Genomic DNA, 19,770 nt, shown 5'->3' on the forward strand with positions numbered 1-19,770 from the left:
GATAGATTTATGAATTGCTGTGATAAAAGGATTTTGCACTGATTTCGTAATGGAACGTTACATTGCAAAACATGGCTGATAAAGAAGAAAAACAATTTTAAAATAAGAAAATAACATGAACTCCCAATAAATGTGTGTTGTTTGAAATACAATTTAAAAATAAACAGCTGTTTCATTAAAAAGTATTATTCACATGGCCAAAATGTAAACAACTCTGTGGAGGGATCTTTAGGGCAGAGTCCTAAGGGATTTTGCTTAGTTTTTCTTTTGATAACTCATCTACAGACCAATACATACCTTTCTTTGGACACCTCTACCAAGTTTCTACGCCCAGCCGTTCTCTCAAATTAGTGGGGACAAAGTTTCACATTAAATATTTAGATTCCCCCATGTTAATCTTATGGGAGAAACTCCAACTTTGATGGCCTGTGGGGCAAAGCCCGAGGATTTTTATTACCGGAATTGGTGAAAGGGGGCGTCTACACAAAAAAATACTTTATTTTGACACGTCATTTGTAAAAATCCGTCCATTATTAACGGAAGAGTAGTGTTTCGTAGAAATCGCCTTCACGTATTAGATATAAGAATACTGTCAATGTACAACGGATATAGGTTTCTGGTTAAAAACACTTATACTTAGCCCAATAGTACAGTATACTAAAAGTCCCTTAAAATTGAAGCTGTGCTACTGCCCCCATGTTGAAAAATGGCGGCACATTTCTGTAATTTTGGCTAAGTGAATCTCTTTGAAATGTAATATTCTATCTATCAATGCAAGTTTTTTCAAAATGTCTTGTCAATTTTGCAAGCTAGAGGTAAAAATGTTCAACAGATACACTGAAAACCTAAAAAAAACATATTTTTACATATAACTAGAAAACGAGTGAGTTTAGGACATATGCTTATAGGACATTTTTTACCAGTTTTGACCACAGGAACCATTTCCTAAAGTTTGTCAGGGTTCCCGTGAAACACTCTGTATATTAGGAATTTGGACGGATGGTTTTTTTGGCCTCTGGGGACCTCAAAACAAAAAATATATCGGTCCCGGGTCTAGGTCTTACCATGAGTACTACGGGTACGACTCGGGACCATGAGTACGACTCGGGATTTTTAAGCCAATTTTAAGTCTACATCGTTTAGGCAATGATGCAACTCAGATTTGCTTGCTTAAAAATTAACTACTGTATAAATAAGTAAAGTAATATTTTGTTTGTACATTACAGGGCTCCCATGGCGATTAGGAATTAATTGAATTTTAGGGTCATGGAAAGGTCCATGCAAAGAGCGCATAAAAGCTCAAATCCAGGACCTGTGAAAACGCTTGGAGAATTTGAAAACCTCATAAACCAGTGGAAGTCCAAATATCCAAACTACTGTACGCCAGTTTACGTAATATCCATAAGAATAACATATACATTTTTAATTTGAACTTGTTGTAATATTCTCCGTGACTAATACCGTACAAAAACACTTTATTATACTTTATTACTTGTTTTTGTAAACTCTGAATTTATTTATTTAAGATAATTGTTTAAAGTTGTTGTTTAAGCTAGTTAATGTTAGTTTTCTATAGAAAGGTAGAGTTTAAGTGGAAAAAACAATGATAGCAGATCTTGACAAGAAATAAGGAAAACCAAAGTGTAATATGGATAAGGACTGACCAAGGGACACAAGTACGTTGTTATCAAGAACAGGGGTTTCTCAATGAGCTGCAGACAAGCCAAATTTTCCTGGCTTTTGTAGCAAGTTGTTTATAATAAATTGTTGTAAGATTGTATTATTTTTAAAGAAATAAAATAAATCCCTTAAACTGGTGACAAGTTGAAGGGGAGATACAACTAGCCGCAGGTACAACTAGACGTAGGTACAAGTAGGCGTAGGTACAACTAGTCGTAGGTACAAGTAGTCGTAGGTACAAGTAGTCGTAGGTACAAGTAGTCGTAGGTACAAGTAGACGCAGACGTATGAGGTACAAGTAGACGGTGGCGTTCCCGACTAGTTGTACCTGTAGATTTTTAAGAGGTACAACTAGACGTAGACGTAGGTACAACTAGACGTCCGCACCATCGTCAAGTTGTCCCTACAGCTTTGGACGGGGTACAACTAGACGCCTGTCACCAAAATGCAGCAGGTACAACTAGACGCCGGTACAAGTAGACATCGCCCCAAATTAGGAAAATGAATATTAGGGCAGCCTTTCTGAGGATTATTAGGTGTATGAATAAAAGTTAACATAAAAAAAAAAAAAAAACTTAATACTAAATAATGAATGAAATGACATGAAATATTACAAAGTAATCTACAATATTTAAATTTACATTCACTCTCATACTGCTTTGGTTATCTCTTAGTAGGCACCCGCACTCTATGAGCACGTAGATGTCAACCACACACTGTAAAGTGAGCTTTTGACCTAATGTAGCTCAATTCCTCTCTTGACTCCAACCATCGCTACTCTTATTCTAGCATTGTTAAATGATTTCTTTGATGTGTTCTGTTTTAGGCGTGTTTAAATTAGGGGCCCCAACCCAAGTCTCCGGTTGTGAACATAAGAGGGTTAGCAAGTGGATCTAACGACAGATCTAGAATTGAAACGCGTTTAACATTATTAGTGTTGGAAAAAACTATACGATTTATTTGGCCAGGTGGTGCTTTGTTTTCAGCTTTAAAAATTGCTGCAACATCTACACAGGTAGCACCATTGTAGCGAAGCGAGGTAATACACTTCTTCTGTCTCTTATTATGTACATAAGAATCTCATTTGACTCCTCGGTGCTCTCGTCCCTACATAATGTCTGCCACAGTCTTCAAAGATTTGCAAATGGGTTGGCATTGTGACCCTATTTCCCGCATATTTTTTATTGCATTTTTTGTTTGAATTGTGCTTAATTCTCCTTTGGGTTCTAGAGACATTGTCGTACTTACTTATATATCTGTTCGTATTCAGGATCATCACCTTCTTGAGGAATTAGAGGACCCACTCGGTGTGGTAAAACGTGTCACGGATTTTAAAATTGTAGATCCCCTGTGGATCTTTCTCATCTTAATGAGCTTCGAAGCTGACCATGGTAAAGGCAGAATTGAATTGACGAACTTTATCCAAAAAAATGCTGGATATAAGTCTCACAGTCCTATTTTCAGATTGGGAGTTTCCAATAAGAACCTGGTGAATTGCACAAATGAGGTAAACGAACCTTTCATTTGTGGCAACAAAGAGTAAAAACTTAACTGTCTCGGCCAGTATTTTCTTAAAATATGTAAGCCACTACAATGTAAACATTTAACGTTCATTTGTCCGAGATTGAACTATCACAACGGTGGCACTACCACTATGTACCCGTCAAATGTTTAATTGAGAGGTTGAAGCTAGCGGTCATGTCCGCGTTCCCTCCAGTCACTCACAGTTCTTCGCCGGCATTTGATTTTAAATTAAAATGAAATAAGGAAGTTAACCAAACAACAGAAAACACTATAAAGGAATTGGAATTTTGATACACATTGTAAATTACATGATAATATGGTAATGTAACGGATAACTGCCGTGCGAATAATCACTTTTAAACATTCACTTCATAACATCGAACTGTAACTACATGATAATCAGTAAAATACGATGTAAGGTAAATCAATTAAACCATATACAAAAAGAATTATTGAATACTAGCTGTAACCCGCGGGCTTTGCCCCGTTTAACTTCTTAATTTTCAAGATGATCTCGTTTGCATGGCTCAATCACGTCCTGGTTGAAGTTCGTTCGCTACGCTCACTCACCTTTAGGTTGGAGCTCGTTCGCTGCGCTCACTTTCCTTCAGGTTAGCTCGTTCGCTACGCTCACTTGCCTTCAGGTTAGCTCGTTCGCTACGCTCACTCGCCTCCAGGTTGAAGTTCGTTCGCTACGCTCACTCACCTTTTGGTTGCAAATTAGCTGTTGTCATAAATGTAAAAGAAATAATAGTGCTAGTGCTGCACCCTGTTGGTAATCCTTGTAACTTTAATGCTATTGAACATCACAGAACAGAACCAACTTGTTTAATTGAAACAGCTGATAAGATTCAATAATTTCATTTCTCATAAGGTTAACATGGGAAACTCCAGAGCCACTGTGGCGGAGCCCGAAAGGATTTTTGGGATAAAAATATGCCTATATGTTAATCGGGAATGTGAGCTATCATCATGCCAAATTTCAGCCCGATCCGACCAGTATTTTTCGAGTTTACTTTTCCCATACATACAGCAACCACCTCTTTTTTATAATAGTATAGATTTATTCTTAAACTCTTCATTATGAACCAGACTTAGTTAACAGATTGAAACAAAATATAAATTCCAGCTTTGCTCTGGAAGTTTTAAGTCCTGCAGTCTGTGGTTATTGGTTAACCTTAAAAACTATTTCAAACTACGTCCATATGTTATTTGTAAACAAAGGGAAATGAGTTTGATCAAATGTTAACAGATAGCGCCACCTTCCAAACTTTAGCCCTTAAGTGTACTTAAGTGGTGCCCTTTCTAAATATTCTGAGACGTATTTGCACATCTACGTGAAAATACCTTTATTTTGACACCTCAAACGTTAAAATCCATCAAGCCGTTATCGAGTTATGACTGTGAAAAGAAAACTGTTTGCGTATTAATATATAGAAGACTAGCTGTTGTACCCGTGCTTTGCAACGGGAAGAGGACACAAAATAAAAACATTTTAATCTTTACATTTGTTGCATATAATAGTTACACATCCGCCAACGCTTTTAGAAACAAAATTCAACTTTTATAGCCTTAATAGAAACGTTTAAGTTATATGACTTTTAAATCTGGTAAGTAGTGGATACCACCATTTTGGTTTTGATTAATTTTAAATCTTGTGTAGGCTGATATGAGAAAAACTTACCAAATCTTAGAATAATACATTGACATACATGATTTACCTTCATCTTACATATCTTTTAATTTATTATTGACATTATAAAATTTCAATTTTGAAGTTGCAAAAATACTAACTATTAAATTTAAATGAACATTTTTTTTTTTATTTCACTCTTCTTTATCTTTATATTAAATCACAAATCCTTCCATCTTCAGTTTCTTCACTCACAATAAATCATTAGCAAAACTAAGTCAGCTGTTATAAACTTTAGAAATATTGCTGTGCCTTATCAATACAGTTTTTTGAAATATTAAAGAAACTATATCTATAGGTACTATAAAAAATTTTAAACAAATAATTTAGCATTAAAGACAGCAGACAAAACTAATATGATTATCAAAGCATCAAGGACTAAAAAATGTAATAGCAAATACAGTACCTATATGCTTCATTGCAACTCTGATTCTACTCTACAAAAATATCAACAAACAACTTAATATACAAACTCGTTTTTTTTTCAGTTCCATCGTCCATTGCCTTTACATTTTCACACTTACCATTAAGTAAACATAGTAACAGATATTTAATTGATTTTAGAAACAAAAGAACACTGTGTACTGCTTAGTTTTATGATAGTTTCCTTGGTTTGATTTAATCAGTGGTGTGGCAAAACACAAATAATAAATGTATCAAATAAAGTAAATGTGAACTGAAAGCTATGTTAAGATAAAATAAGAGTATTTTGTATTAGCATTTGATAATTAAATATAGTTACATACAACAGATTTTAGAAAACAAAAATCAACGTACAATTTAGTTATTGATGATATTCTTTAGTTTAATTTAAGCATAGGTTTAGCAAAACACAATAACTTAATTTACCTAAATATACACATAAAAAACAATGTGATGTGCAAGTTATGTTAAGTTAATCCAACACATGTTAAGCAGTTAGAATTTACTTAAAGTAGCCTACAAATTCATATAAAACATCTATACTTTGTAATTTTAATACTGTTTCCATGAAAACATACCAATAACATTATTTGCATAACTTAGACGCTTTAAAAAATTCAAAGCAGAGCCGGAGTTGATACAGCAACGGTTATAGAATCTTTTTTTCTCTATAATCATTGACATAGTTTTAGAATAAATAATCCATGATAAAAGGTTAGATTAAAATAAACCTATCTCATAGTTATGGAAAATATTATATTTAATTTCTTTGTATCAGCTGTCTGAAATTGTGAAATATGCAGTTAAGCAGTTCTTCTTGTTTACATTTAAATGTCAAAGCAAATGTAAACAAACATTGTTAGTGTTCTCATCACAGCCATGGAGACCAATCAATATTTACTTTTAAAATGTTCACCTCAGAACTTGTAAAGCCAAAGAAGCAAAGCCTACGGCCAGTATCGAAATGTGAATAGTCCTATAATGGTCCTTGGTATGGTAGCTATATTTTTGTATAATTTAAGCCCAGTTGGTTCAGTAGTTTTTGCACCTATTAGTAATACACATACAGACAGACACCATTAGATTTTTATATAATAGTATAGATTGATCATCACAGAATCAAATTGTTTAGTTGAAACAGCTGTTATAGTACAATAAAATTATGTTTTGACCAAAAAAAAATTAGCACAACCAAGGAATTTGGTAAAAATGTTGGGTGTACCTTCCTTTTGAACATACTAAAAGTCCCCTAAAATTGAAGCTGTGCTACGGCCGCCATATTGGAAAATGGCGGCATATTTCTGTATTTTTGGCTATAGTGACTTTATTATTAGAGATACAGGAAAAGGCAAAATGTACAAAATGTAGTCCATCTAAAAATACACATTTTTTGTATTTATCATATTTCTCTAAACCCAACGGTTTTTGAGTTATTTGTGTGATTAAGTATATTTAATTTTTCTATTTATCAAAAATAGACGAAAAACATGGAAATTGACGGTTACTTTCAAGGTTTACGATCATTCATCCCATTTAGTTAAATAGTGTGATACTATAAATTCTTAAAATTTAACTATATTTAATGCGTAAAACAACTCCACCACAGCTAACCTGCGGACTCAGCAAATTTCTATTTGATTGGATGTTTTATTACATGTATATAAATAACATTGTGTTTAACAGGTACTTAGGTTTGCTGATACAGGGAGGGTAGTATAGTGCGTTTTTAAGTATAATATCAATAACTTAGTATAAAATAAACAAATTTTCCAGGTTTGATCAAAATAAATCTATAAACACGCAAACTACAACAGTTAACTAATTCATAAGAATAACATGGGAGTTTTAAATTTACAATATACAAATTTAAATATTCATTATGCTACATTATGTACAATAAATATGTATGTATGTTGGTTGTGTTGACCATCGACATCGACGGTTACTTTCAAGGTTTACGACAATTATTCATCCCACTCAATTAAACCGAGTGATATTATGGATAAAACGTTCTCCCATAGATTTTTTATCCTTAGACCCTCAGCAACAAGTGTACAAACTGCAAAATGTGTGTCGAAGGTCTAATTAGACCTTCCGAGATTTTGACCTTCAGCAACTGATCCTATGGATCAGCCAAAGTATTTTTTTGTTAGTTCCGTCCGGTGGGCTGTAGAGGTCGTGTTTTGTTTACAAATTGTTTCTAGTTATTTCAGTCATATAAAACCTCGCTAAACCAAATAAAACGATCTAATCGTGCTTACCCTAGTTCTATAACCAAACAGTATAGTACAAATCACAAAATTGCCCCTGAAATAATAGAAACTCTTCATCACTAGCGTTCAGTGTCACCAACATGAACTAGACACGAAAGCGACCTTTCAAATTTGCAATGGGATGTCAAGTCTGTTTGTGTTAGTTACTGTGGTAGTGCCATCAAAATATTAAAATGTTACTTTGTTATTGTTAAATGGGTACAAAATGAGTATAAAATATTAATATGACTGTTGAGTACTTTACAAAATATGGTTGATTACCTCACTACATACTATGTTTCCGGTCCTTGGTACGAGTTAATATTACTCAAATAACTTTCTCCATCTCCTTTTGAAAACCCCTTCGGTTAGTATTCGAATCGTGACAAATAATCGCCATCTTTTTAGTAAACTCAACCACAATTTTAAATTGAAACTTTAAAACTCCCATGCTATTCTTATGAATACAAACTGTTGTAGTATGCTTGTTTATAGATTTATTTTGATCAAACCTGAAAAATTTGTTTATTTTATACTAAGCTATTGATATTTTACTAGGAAAACACACAATAATACCCTCCCCGTAGCATCAAACCTAGAAAATTTTTAAGCCTAATTTTATTTATATACATGTAATAAAACATCCAAACAGTCAAATGGAAATTCCCTTAGTCTGCAGGTTTGCTGTGGCGGAGTAGTTTTGCTCATTAAATAAAGTTAAATTTTAAGATTTTATAGTATAACACTATTTGACTAAATGGGATGAATTATCGTAAACCTTGAAAGTAACCGTCAATATCCATGTTTTTCGTCTATTTTTGATAAATAGACAAATTAAATATACTTAATCACGAATAACTCAAAAACCGTTGGGTTTAGAGAACAATGTGTATTTTTAGATGGACTACATTTTGTACATTTAGCTTTTTCCTGTATCTCTAATAATAAAGTCACTATAGCCAAAAATACAGAAATATTCCGCCATTTTCCAATATGGCGGCCGTAGCATAGCTTCAATCTTAGGGGACTTAGTATGTTGAAAAGGAAGGTACACCCAACATCTGTACCAAATTCCCCGCTTGTGCTATTTTTTTTTAGGTTTAAGGATTTTTCGCTTATTTTTACTGCACTATTAGGATTCTTTAATTCCATTTAAATATGAGTACTCATATAAGGTTAACATGGGAAACTCTAGAGACACTGGGGCGGAGCCCTTTTTATCTTTTTATTTTCCACGGCAATGCCATTTACAAAATACAATCAGTTAAGATTATTATAAGAATATATAAATACAAAACATTATATTACAACAAAACAACATTTAATCAGCAAATGCATAAATAACTTACAAGCAATCAACAATAACAGCTATAAAACTATGACATAACAATAACAATAACAATGCAGAATGACCATGAATAACAATAACAAGGCATAAGAATATTAATAACGATAACAATGATAATAAAATGTATGTCTGAATCGTTTGGTAGGATGTCTGAGTATTAACTGTATTCTAATGTAAGTGTTGTAGTTCCTCAAGTCTGGTGTATATCTGTATTTGGATGTATAGTGTAATTGGGTGTGAATTAATTAATCGTGTAAAATTTTGTGTTTAAGGGAGCCTTTTGACGGATCTGCACCAAACTTCACATAAACCATCCTTGAATAATGCTAAATAATGCCTGAAAGTTTCATTACAATCTGTCGAGCGGTTTCGGAGTCCATAACGTTCAAACATATATATATACAAACTTCCTCTTTTATTAACCGACTTCCCCACTACCAACAAAAGGAGGAGGTTCTCAATTTGTCTGTGGCGATGTTTTTTTTTCTATGTTTGTCACCAATTTCTCTGTGATTCTTTTACCGATCAGCGTGGTTCCACCACCAAAATAACCATTAGAGTTTCTATTTGGTACCATATATAGCATTATGTTTTAGAAAAATATTTGTTTGGTGAAAAATGCTGAAAACCTCAAATATTCAACATTTATTTTGTTTATATTTTTGCAGAGAAGGCAATAAATAATAATAACATTCCTACAGCTGTTAGTTAAAACCATTTAAATGAAGCTACAGACAGTTTCTTCATGAAACAGTTGCTTCATATTGATTAATAAACTATTTCTTGCCATGGAGACTAAATAAGTTACATTGAAAAAATGCATTTTGTTTTGGTTACTATAAAAAAGGTATTTCAACGTTTGACCTGATTTGTGTATGATTCTGTTTTGAGTATTGAATGTTCTGACTTATAAAAACATAGTGAATAGCTGTATGATATTGACCATTTAAGGTGTATTGTGAAAACCAAAGCATTCGTAAAAGAGGTCCAAATATAAATTAGATACAATTATTCCTTAAACGGCATAAGAGGTGTGAGATTGCATAATCGTCAATTGTCTTAAAAGTGTTAAATATTTTAATTACTAAACATGCATTTGAAGATGTGGAATGTTTATTAATATTCTTCACTGTCAATAATATTATGCCTGCTTCGGAAATTGGAAGCTGATTTGCAATTTCGACTACATCTTGAGCAAACAAAACCACCCACCCCTTACACCACTTTTAGCTGAACAAATCTTTCATATACATATTTTTCAAAGGTAATATACGTGATAACAACCAATTTTCTACTTTTAAGAGATTTTTTAGTGCTGGTGGCTGAGGAATAACTTTCTTATTGTTCCAAAAGGCTTGAAACCTTACTGCATTTCTTTTTATAATGTAGAAGTAGGCTACACCAATTGCAGGAAACGATTATGTCTAGCATTTCAATGTCTCTAGCAAAGACATTTAGTTTTTCATTAGGCCTAATGTAATGGACAACTCTTTGTTTTTTTAAGGAAAATCCAAAAATGTTAATTTTTATACCCATTGATTATGTAACCTAAACAGGTGACTCAAGCAGTTTAAAAATAATGATTGTTCTGTGGCACTTTTGATTGTTTCAAACAGTTTTGCTTATCAAAAAACTTCAAGTAATTAATATATAACAAATTATACAGTCACTAAAAAACATGAAATAATTTATTTTTGTAAAAAAATACAACCGACTTCAAATGCTCTAAAAAGAATGAAATAATTTCAATAAAGTAAACTTTTGTATTAGTCAAGCTAACGTATTTCAAGTCGGCGCGGCTCTAACTGCAAAAATATGAATCAAATAAAAGATATTGAGAGTGTATTTTGAAAATCAATAAATTGTAGCTGGATAACATAAATATAAAAAAAGCATACTGAACTGTTTTGTTTCTATATATCAAAGGAAGTATTTTCTTGCATTTTATGTTTACTTCAGAATGATTGCATAATGAAAATAACACACACAAATGTTCTATATGAATAGGAAAATAATTTATTTTGATATTATGATAGGGAAAAGAAGCTAGTTTAAAACTAAAACGTTACTTTTCCAAGTTAGAAATATGTAAATTCATTATAATCTTTTTAAAGATACTCGTTAATACCACTATAAGATTATAATCACCTTTAGTTATAGATAGTCACCTGCAATGTGGACATCCTCTTTAAATTTTGTATAAAAAATCATCATAGAGCCGCGCGCCGACTTAAAATACATGAGCTTGACTAATACAAAAGTTTACTTTATTGAAATTATTTCATTCTTTTTAGAGCATTTGAAGTCGGTTGTATTTTTTTACAAAAATAAATTATAAATATAGACTAGAAGACGAAGTATCAGTGAAAAATAAATTTTCTGAGCTTAATATTTTGACAGTTTATGACCAATATATCCTTGAATGTATAATGTGTGTTAGAAATAAATATAATGAATTAGATCTGCGCAGTAGTATACATTCTCATAATACTAGACATAAGAACAATTTAAACTTAACCCAACATAGGCTTAGTTTTTTTAATAAAAAAGCGACTCATTTTGGCTCTAAATGTTTAAATCATTTACCTGAAAATTTAAAAATCAAAATTAATAACCAAAAATTTAAGCATCTTCTGGTTAAAAATTATTTGTTAAAAAAACTGTTATTCAAAGGAAGAATTTTTCGATTCTAGTTGATTATTTGAGATGTTCAGAGGTATGTATGTAAATGTACAGTATGTGCAATTTAACTTAGCATATACAAATTTTTAAGTAGGTATTGTTATTTTTTTTCAGTAAGTTAAATCTAGTAAGTTGATTAATGGATTATTTAATTTAATTTGTAAATAGCTTTGAGAGAGCTTTGATTTAGTTTACCATAAGATTATAATTATTTTCCTTTACTGTGACACTATTTATGTATGTATTGTAATGACTCAAAATCCAATGTTTATAAATATAGTCCTTATTTAAATTCTAAACTCAATCTCGTTATATTTTCAATATTTATTCATGTTCATTGTTAATATTAGTAAAACCATATTGTCTCAACATATATATAATTTATAATCAAAATTTATTCATTGGCTTAACCAAAATTATTATTCAAAACAATTCTTCCATTTAAAATACAGTGCATCTGGGTTCAAGATTACAAGTAAAATTTCAACCATGTTTTATTTATGTGAACCCCATATTTTAAGAAAGGATTTACAACAATGAACAGTGACAGTGCAGTTAAAGCATCCAAGAAGAACATAAAAGTTTAAACTCTTAGTTGTGATAAATAATTAATTGTGAAATTATAAAAGAAAGTATTGTCAAAATTTCAAAATTTAACTGAAGAAAGAAGAATTTAGGCCTACATTACTAAGAAGAAAATTATTATTACAGAAGATTGGTGAGAACATTCCATTTTTATTAAGTTATTAACTCAGACTATAGACTCCTCAAGCATCCATTAAGACTCAATTTACCTCCATTCATCAAAATCAAAATCCTTCCTATTTATTGTTTCTAAAAGATTATTTAATTTATAACCTACCGTATTTATTAAAATTTTAAATTAGCACCAACGAAATCTTTTGATTCAGTCCGCACGAATCCCCACCCCTGAAGAATTTTTGTAACCTTATGTTAACCATTTATGTACCATTAAACCTTGTACTTTAAAACCTCTGTCCTCGTAATTATTATTGTTTAAACTAAGATAAGATTAGAATAACACCATATTTAGAGGTTTATTTCAGTATATACAAGATAAATAAATAAATTTGACTATGACTTGACTATGACTATGACTAAGTACAACGTTAAGGTTATACAGTATGAAGAGATAATTTGTGGAATCAGCAAAAATAATAATAAACAGTTGCTATGCAGCGGTGACAATAAAACGATTCTATTGCAGTGTTATACTGATTCTGTTTTTAATATGCATTCATGTTTTAAGAAAGTAAGAGGGCAGCTGATTTTGCGGCCCTAGAGATGTAAAAACCTGCTCTGTCCCCAAATGACGATGACAGCTGGCATGGCCAGCAAAACGTAACTTTCAGCCACCAATTAACGTAGTATGTAAAACAGCTAATAACATCATAGTGTGGTGAAAAAATGTATTGTTCTATGGTGTATAGGGTTTCAGAAAACACAACATGTGGTACAATATATACTTTTATCAATGTGAAAAAAAATATTTGAAGTGGAGTGCACACTCCTGTTTCTATAGTTACTAAGCGACTAGTCCGCTGTTTTCCGCAACTTTAAGATTTGGTTACTTTTTATAAGTTCTTATAACTTTTTAACTATAACAGCAGTCAATGACGTAAAAATTGAGAGAGTACGACAAGTTATGCGTGAAAATAGGAAATTGACAATCGATGAAATTGCATTTGAGGTATATTTATCTCATAAGTGTTCACACTATCCTTCATGATCATTTGAACATGCATCAAATTTGTTCGTGAATGATTCAAAAAATGCTGTCTCTTAAGCCCAAAGAAACCCGAATGTTAATGGCTGGTAAACTTATTGATATGGTTAATACAGGTCCAAATTTTTTAAATTAAATTGTGACTGGTGTTGTCTTAAACTTGGTGTTGTCTCTACGATCATCTACCAAGTTTGTGCCACTCATCAGTTTGTGGTACACGACCGATACAGTAACCGACAAAGTAGACTTGCAGGTACACAAAAAGCGCTTACCAAAACTGCACTACGGCTTGTCAGCTATACCTCCACTATACCGATAAGTAGTTATGTATTAGCCGGTTCGAGCGCAGGATGAGGATGAGAGCCCCCAGAGCGGGTACATCCCCCCAGAGCGGGTACATCCCCCCAGAGCGGGTTCAGTCTTTGGACTTGAATAACCTTCTAGAGCTGGTTCATTCCTTGGATTTGAATAACCCCCCAGAGCGGGTTCAGTATTTGGACTTGAATAACCTTCTAGAGCTGGTTCATTCCTTGGACTTGAATAGCCCCCCAGAGCGGGTTCAGTATTTGGACTTGAATAACCTTCTAGAGCTGGTTCATTCCTTGGACTTGAATAGCCCCCCAGAGCGGGTTCAGTATTTGGACTTGAATGTCTGGACTAAGACTCGAGGCACCCTCAGAAATTCAGAGAGCAGTCTTCTGCAGTTCTTTTTCATAGAATCCGCCTATAATTTCCTCGCCATTTTGATCGGCGATCCTATAAGTAACCGGTCTAGTGTTTAGAATTCGTGCTATTGTAAATATCTCCGAAGTCCAGTTTTGTTTATATTTATTGAATGTTGATCTTGAATAACCGTTACTCACTATGATGCAACATAGAATAATCTAGATTGGAGTCGGACATGTGACCATAGAACAATCTAGATTAGAGCAAGAAACCTATATAGAGTATGCTGTACGCTTGAACTGCTAGTTGTGTTATAAAAGTGTTAGTGAAGCGTGTTAAGTGAGTGTGTATAGTCTAGAGTTATAACTACTCTGACTCACAATATATTTTTATTTTGTGGGGTCAAAGTTGAATCAATAGTGGAGATAATTAAAACATGTTTTTAATTAGTCTTTTGCTATCTTGTTGAATAATTTATTTGGTTGTGAGAATATTGTTCTCTATATAGAGGTGATGGCCAACACTACGGTGTGTTTATATTGTAAGAAATCTATTTCTAAGCCTAATATATCAAGACATGAGAAAATATGTCCGCAGAATCCTAATCGGAATCCTAAAGTGCCATGTGATTATTGTAGAATATTGTTCAGTGAAAACTATCTTTCTAGTCATGTTGAAAATTGTAAACAAAATCCAACCATACACCAGCCTATAACAAATCGGTTGGCTTCTTCTAATGAAGATGAACCCCAACCCAGCACTAGTGGGATTAGTAGCTTAAAACGTAAACCTCCGCCTGATTCGACTCCTAAAGGGCAGCCTCCAAAAAAGGTTATACGATCGGTAAATGGGTTTAGACCTTCCGGTACTCAATTTATACCGCCTTCAATATTCAACAAAATATATAATACTGCGGCCTCTATTTATTCCGGCATGAAGAAGGTTGTAACAAATACCAACTATCCTCCGACTACTGATGCTGAAATTACTCTTAGCAAACGTGCATTTAAGAGGAGATTGAATGTTTATCAAATAGAAAACAATCATAATATAAAAGATCCCAAAACATATTTAAATAGACTTAAAAGTTTAGTTGTTGAGAAAATTCAACACCACTTAAAAACATCTGAAGTTAAAGTTAGATTTGTATTGCTGATTGATTATGCGAGGGATCCAGAAATTGCAGAGTTCAATTACAAAACAAAATATGAACCTATTTTATTAGCAAGTGATTTATCAGAATATTTTGAGACTGCTATGGGGGATCTCTTAGCGGAAATGGAGGATTTTTCAAAAAAAGGTTCTGGTTGGTCTCTTAGCAAAATTATCAGATTAGAGCTGTACATAAATAAATACAAACCAATCAGGGGTTCGAGTTATATCGAATTACCTGACGGAATAAGAAAAAAAGAGGCTGTAATAAATGTGAGAAACAACGACCAGAAGTGTTTTTTGTGGTCTGTTTTATCAGCCCTTTATCCTGCTGCAAAGGATCCTCAAAGAGTTACAAAATATAAACAACATGAACACGAATTCGATGATGCTTTGAAAGATGTTGATTTTCCAGTAGCATTGACTGATGTGGTAAAATTTGAAAAACGATCGGGGGTTTCTGTAAATGTGTATGGTTGTGAAAAACAAGAAAATATCAATGATGTGGAATACTTTGAAGATTATCCCGGATGCAACAAGAAAAATGACAAAGAAACTGAGGAAAATAAATCAAAATACATTACATATCCATTATACATAACTAAAGATGAAAAAGACAGACATGTAAATTTGTTGTATTTAAAAAACGCAGGAGGTAATACTCACTATTGTTGGATAAAAAACTTAAGTAGATTAGTGAGTGCTCAAATCAGTAAAAAAGCACACACAAAATGGATATGTAATCGTTGCCTCATGCATTTTGGAGAGGAGCGTCTACTACAAACACACAAGGAAAATTGCAACAATCATAATCCTATACGTGTAAAAATGCCAAAAATGATTACTACGGAGAGTGGGGATTTTCCTCCACGGGTTTATTTCCGCAATCATTATAAAAAGATGAGAGTCCCCTTTGTATGCTATGCCGATTTTGAAAGTATTTTAGTGCCCATAGCGTCATGTGATCTCGAGTTGTCGGATGATAAGTCGTATACCAAAAAATATCAATCTCACGAAGCCATCAGTTTCTCATTGTATGTTGTATATAGTGAGGGTGATTATAAGGACCCAATCGATTATTTTGGTCCAGATGCCGCAAAGATGTTTGTTGAAAGCATTGAGAATGTATCTAAAGAAGTAGCCACATTATACAGTAGAGATGCTGCCAAACCCATGCGTTTAACAGATGATGATCGTCTAGCTATAGCTGGTGCTAGTAGCTGTCATATTTGTTGTAGGCGCTTTAACAAAAAAGATGAGAGAGCTCTCGACCACGACCATCTCTCCGGGAGGTTTCGAGGTGTGGCACATAAAGTTTGTAATCTGAATTTCCGCAAACCCAACTTCATACCAATCTTTGTTCACAACTTGAGTAATTACGACACCCACCTGTTTATAAAGATGTTCGGCATAAACAATGAGAACAATCGTGTTGTGCCTAATAATGAAGAAAAATACATATCTTATGAGGTGGTTGTTCCCGGTGGTGTTAATTTACGATTTTTAGATTCGTTCAGATTCATGCCTTCTAGCCTCGATAGTTTGGTTAACAACCTAAACAGAGATCAGTTTCGACACACTTCAAAATATTTCAGTGGGGATAAACTAGAACTGGTGTGCAAAAAAGGAGTGTATCCATACGATTATATGGACTGTATTGAAAAGTTTGATGAGACCGCTTTACCCCCGAAAGAGTCATTTTACAACAGATTAAATAAATCCAACATAGAGGACAGCGACTACGAGCACGCCTGCAAAGTGTGGGAGAGTTTCCAGATTAAAAACCTAAAAGAATACACTGCGCTGTATAACAGAACAGACACGCTGCTCCTTGCGGATGTCATTGAGAACTTTCGTGAAGTTTGTATGAATACCTACAAACTCGATCCGGCTTGGTATTATACCTCTCCGGGCTTAGCGTGGGACGCCATGTTGAAAATCACAGGAGTAAGTCTGGATCAGTTAACAGACTATGAGATGGTGTTAATGATCACCAAAGGAATTCGAGGAGGGGTCTCGCAGTGTTGTCACCGATATGCTAAGGCCAACAACCCATATATGCACGATTACGATCCGGAGAAACCCATCTCCTATCTTTTATACCTGGACCAGAACAATATGTATGGTTTTGCTATGGTGTCGTCGCTATGTTATGGGAATATACGGTGGTTAGAGAACACAGATAATTTCGACGTACGTGGGGTGTCAGACACGTCCTCGACCGGTTATATACTAGAGGTTGATTTGGAGTATCCTAAAGAGCTGCATGACGCGCACAGAGATCTCCCACTAGCACCAGAGCTACGATCGCCTCCGGGTTCGAAAACTAAAAAGCTACTCACCACCTTGTATGAAAAAGAAAAATACGTACTACACTATCGCAACTTGAAATTATACCTCTCGTTGGGGATGAGGCTGAAAAAAATCCATAGAGTCATAATGTTTGACCAAGGACCGTGGTTGAAGTCGTATATAGATCTGAACACAGATATGAGAACCAAGGCGGCCAACGATTTTGAAAAGGATTTCTTTAAACTCATGAACAACTCGGTGTTTGGAAAAACTATGGAGAACATCCGGAACCGCGTGGACATCCGACTCGCCACACAAGACAGACAGGTAGAGAAGTGGGTTGCCCGGCCCAATTTCAAGAGCAGCACCATTTTCACAGAAAACCTGGCCGCTATTCATATGAGCAAAACCACCTGTTATTTCAACAAGCCCATTTATGTCGGAATGAGTGTTTTGGACATATCGAAGACGTTCCTCTACGACTTCCATTATAATGTTTTGAAGAGGAAATACGGCGACAGGGTTAGAGTTGAGTATACAGACACTGATTCTCTTAATGTGGTCATAGAGACCAATGATGTTTATGAAGATGTGAAAAGCATGATTGAGCATTTCGATACCAGCGACTACAAAGAAAATAACCCCTACGACATGCCCCGCGTAAACAAGAAGGTCTTGGGCAAGTGGAAAGACGAGCTCGCCGGTGTGGTGATGAGGGAGTTTGTGGGTCTGAGGTCGAAGATGTACGCATACGAGGACGAAAAGAAAAAAAGCGGAAAGAAGGCCAAAGGTGTGAAGAAATCCGTAGTAAAACACGAGCTGACGTTCGACGATTATAAGACTTGCCTGTTTGACAGTGTGGATATTTATAAAACAATGAACTCCATAAGAAGCGAGGGCCACAACCTCTACTCGATAGAGCTGCACAAAAAGTCTCTATCTGCCCACGATGATAAACGCTTCATTCTAGAAAACGGCATTGACACTCTTCCGTGGGGGCATTTCAAAGTGCCGATTGAACTAGTCGCAGAGCTGGAAATTCAAGCGGCTGGAAATATAGATTAAAAATATATTTTTTTTTTTCAGTTACACCATTCAGTAGTCTCCTTCGGCGGATGCATATCTTTTATGATTGTTCAAAAATGCATCACTGACATTTTGGTGTTTTCCAATCATCTCCCAATCCACTTTATATCTGTGGTTGTGGACAAATTTCTCTGTTAGTTTTTGATATTTGCTCAACACCAGCCAGCAGTCGTTGTCGAAATTAATCATCATTTCATCGAGTTCGCTTTCTGAAAATGTGCGAAATCGGAGTAGAGTCGCCCACACCAATCTGTGTTGATACATTCTGACAAAATCAAAAGGTGCGTTTAAGGCATAGTACCTCGAAAGCAGACTCCAATCGACATAGCGATCGAACCTTTTGACAAAATTGTCTGTGAGAACTCCTTTTGGTTCCCTGTGTTCTTTCCAAATTAGTGACGTAAAATTATCCATTCCTATATTAGTAATTCGCATTTCATATATTAATAATTTATTCACACCGAAAGCGGTTTGTATTTTAAACGTTTGTTGTATACTTTTTTTGTGTTATAAAAAAATATGAATCAGAACATTTTTATATAATTCTTATTAATGTCATAAGTGAACCCCGCTTCTGAAATAATTACAACGTAAGCGGTTGTCCCCTGATCGGCTACCGGACTACTTACGGCGTTCGTAAAGTCCAAATTTATTTGCACATCGTTTCTGTTTGTGTCGCTGCTAAACGGATGATGATGAGTGTCCACGACGATCAGTGGGTAATTATTTACAAAGTCCACATCGTTTAGGTACACATCTTCGTCTTTAAACAACACCTGTCGTATGGCAGAGTAGCTTTCGTATAAAACGCCGTATTGTTTGTCCGTGATGTTCAGGTTCTGCGGCTCCTGTGGATAGCGCAGACCATTTATTTTCACACTGTAGTTTTTTATATTGACACTGTCGAATTTGCTGGGGTCCTTTGTTTGATCGTTCTTGCGATTCGTCTGCAGACCCACGATTACGAATACGGGGTTGGAAACATTCCTGAATATGTTTGATACATCAAAACTAAACGACGAGCCGAATACGCCAAACTTTTCGACACACTGCCAAGTATAATATCTGTATTGCAAGTCGTTTTTGTTGCTCAACCTCCTGAGCCCCTCAATGAGCGGCACCTTCTTCACGGGGTCGTATTCGACGAGCGGCACCCTCAACACAAAGTGTGTGATTTTAATCTTACCCTCGTCAGCCGTTTTTGCAGCAGGTGCGACGCCTTCTG

The 19,770-nt window shown here is 34.4% G+C and overlaps 1 protein-coding gene across 1 annotated transcript in view; it reads right to left on the minus strand.

Moving 5' to 3' along the window:
- LOC128990330 (uncharacterized) overlaps window positions 1-19,770 on the minus strand; it is a 230,359-nt gene that overhangs the window by 160,361 nt on the left and 50,228 nt on the right. The window lies entirely within an intron of this gene.

This window comes from Macrosteles quadrilineatus, unplaced genomic scaffold (genome assembly GCF_028750875.1).
Source record: "Macrosteles quadrilineatus isolate MER2022 unplaced genomic scaffold, UCM_ALF_1.0 Scaffold_3__2_contigs__length_128488019, whole genome shotgun sequence".
Taxonomy (NCBI): Eukaryota; Metazoa; Arthropoda; class Insecta; order Hemiptera; family Cicadellidae; genus Macrosteles; species Macrosteles quadrilineatus.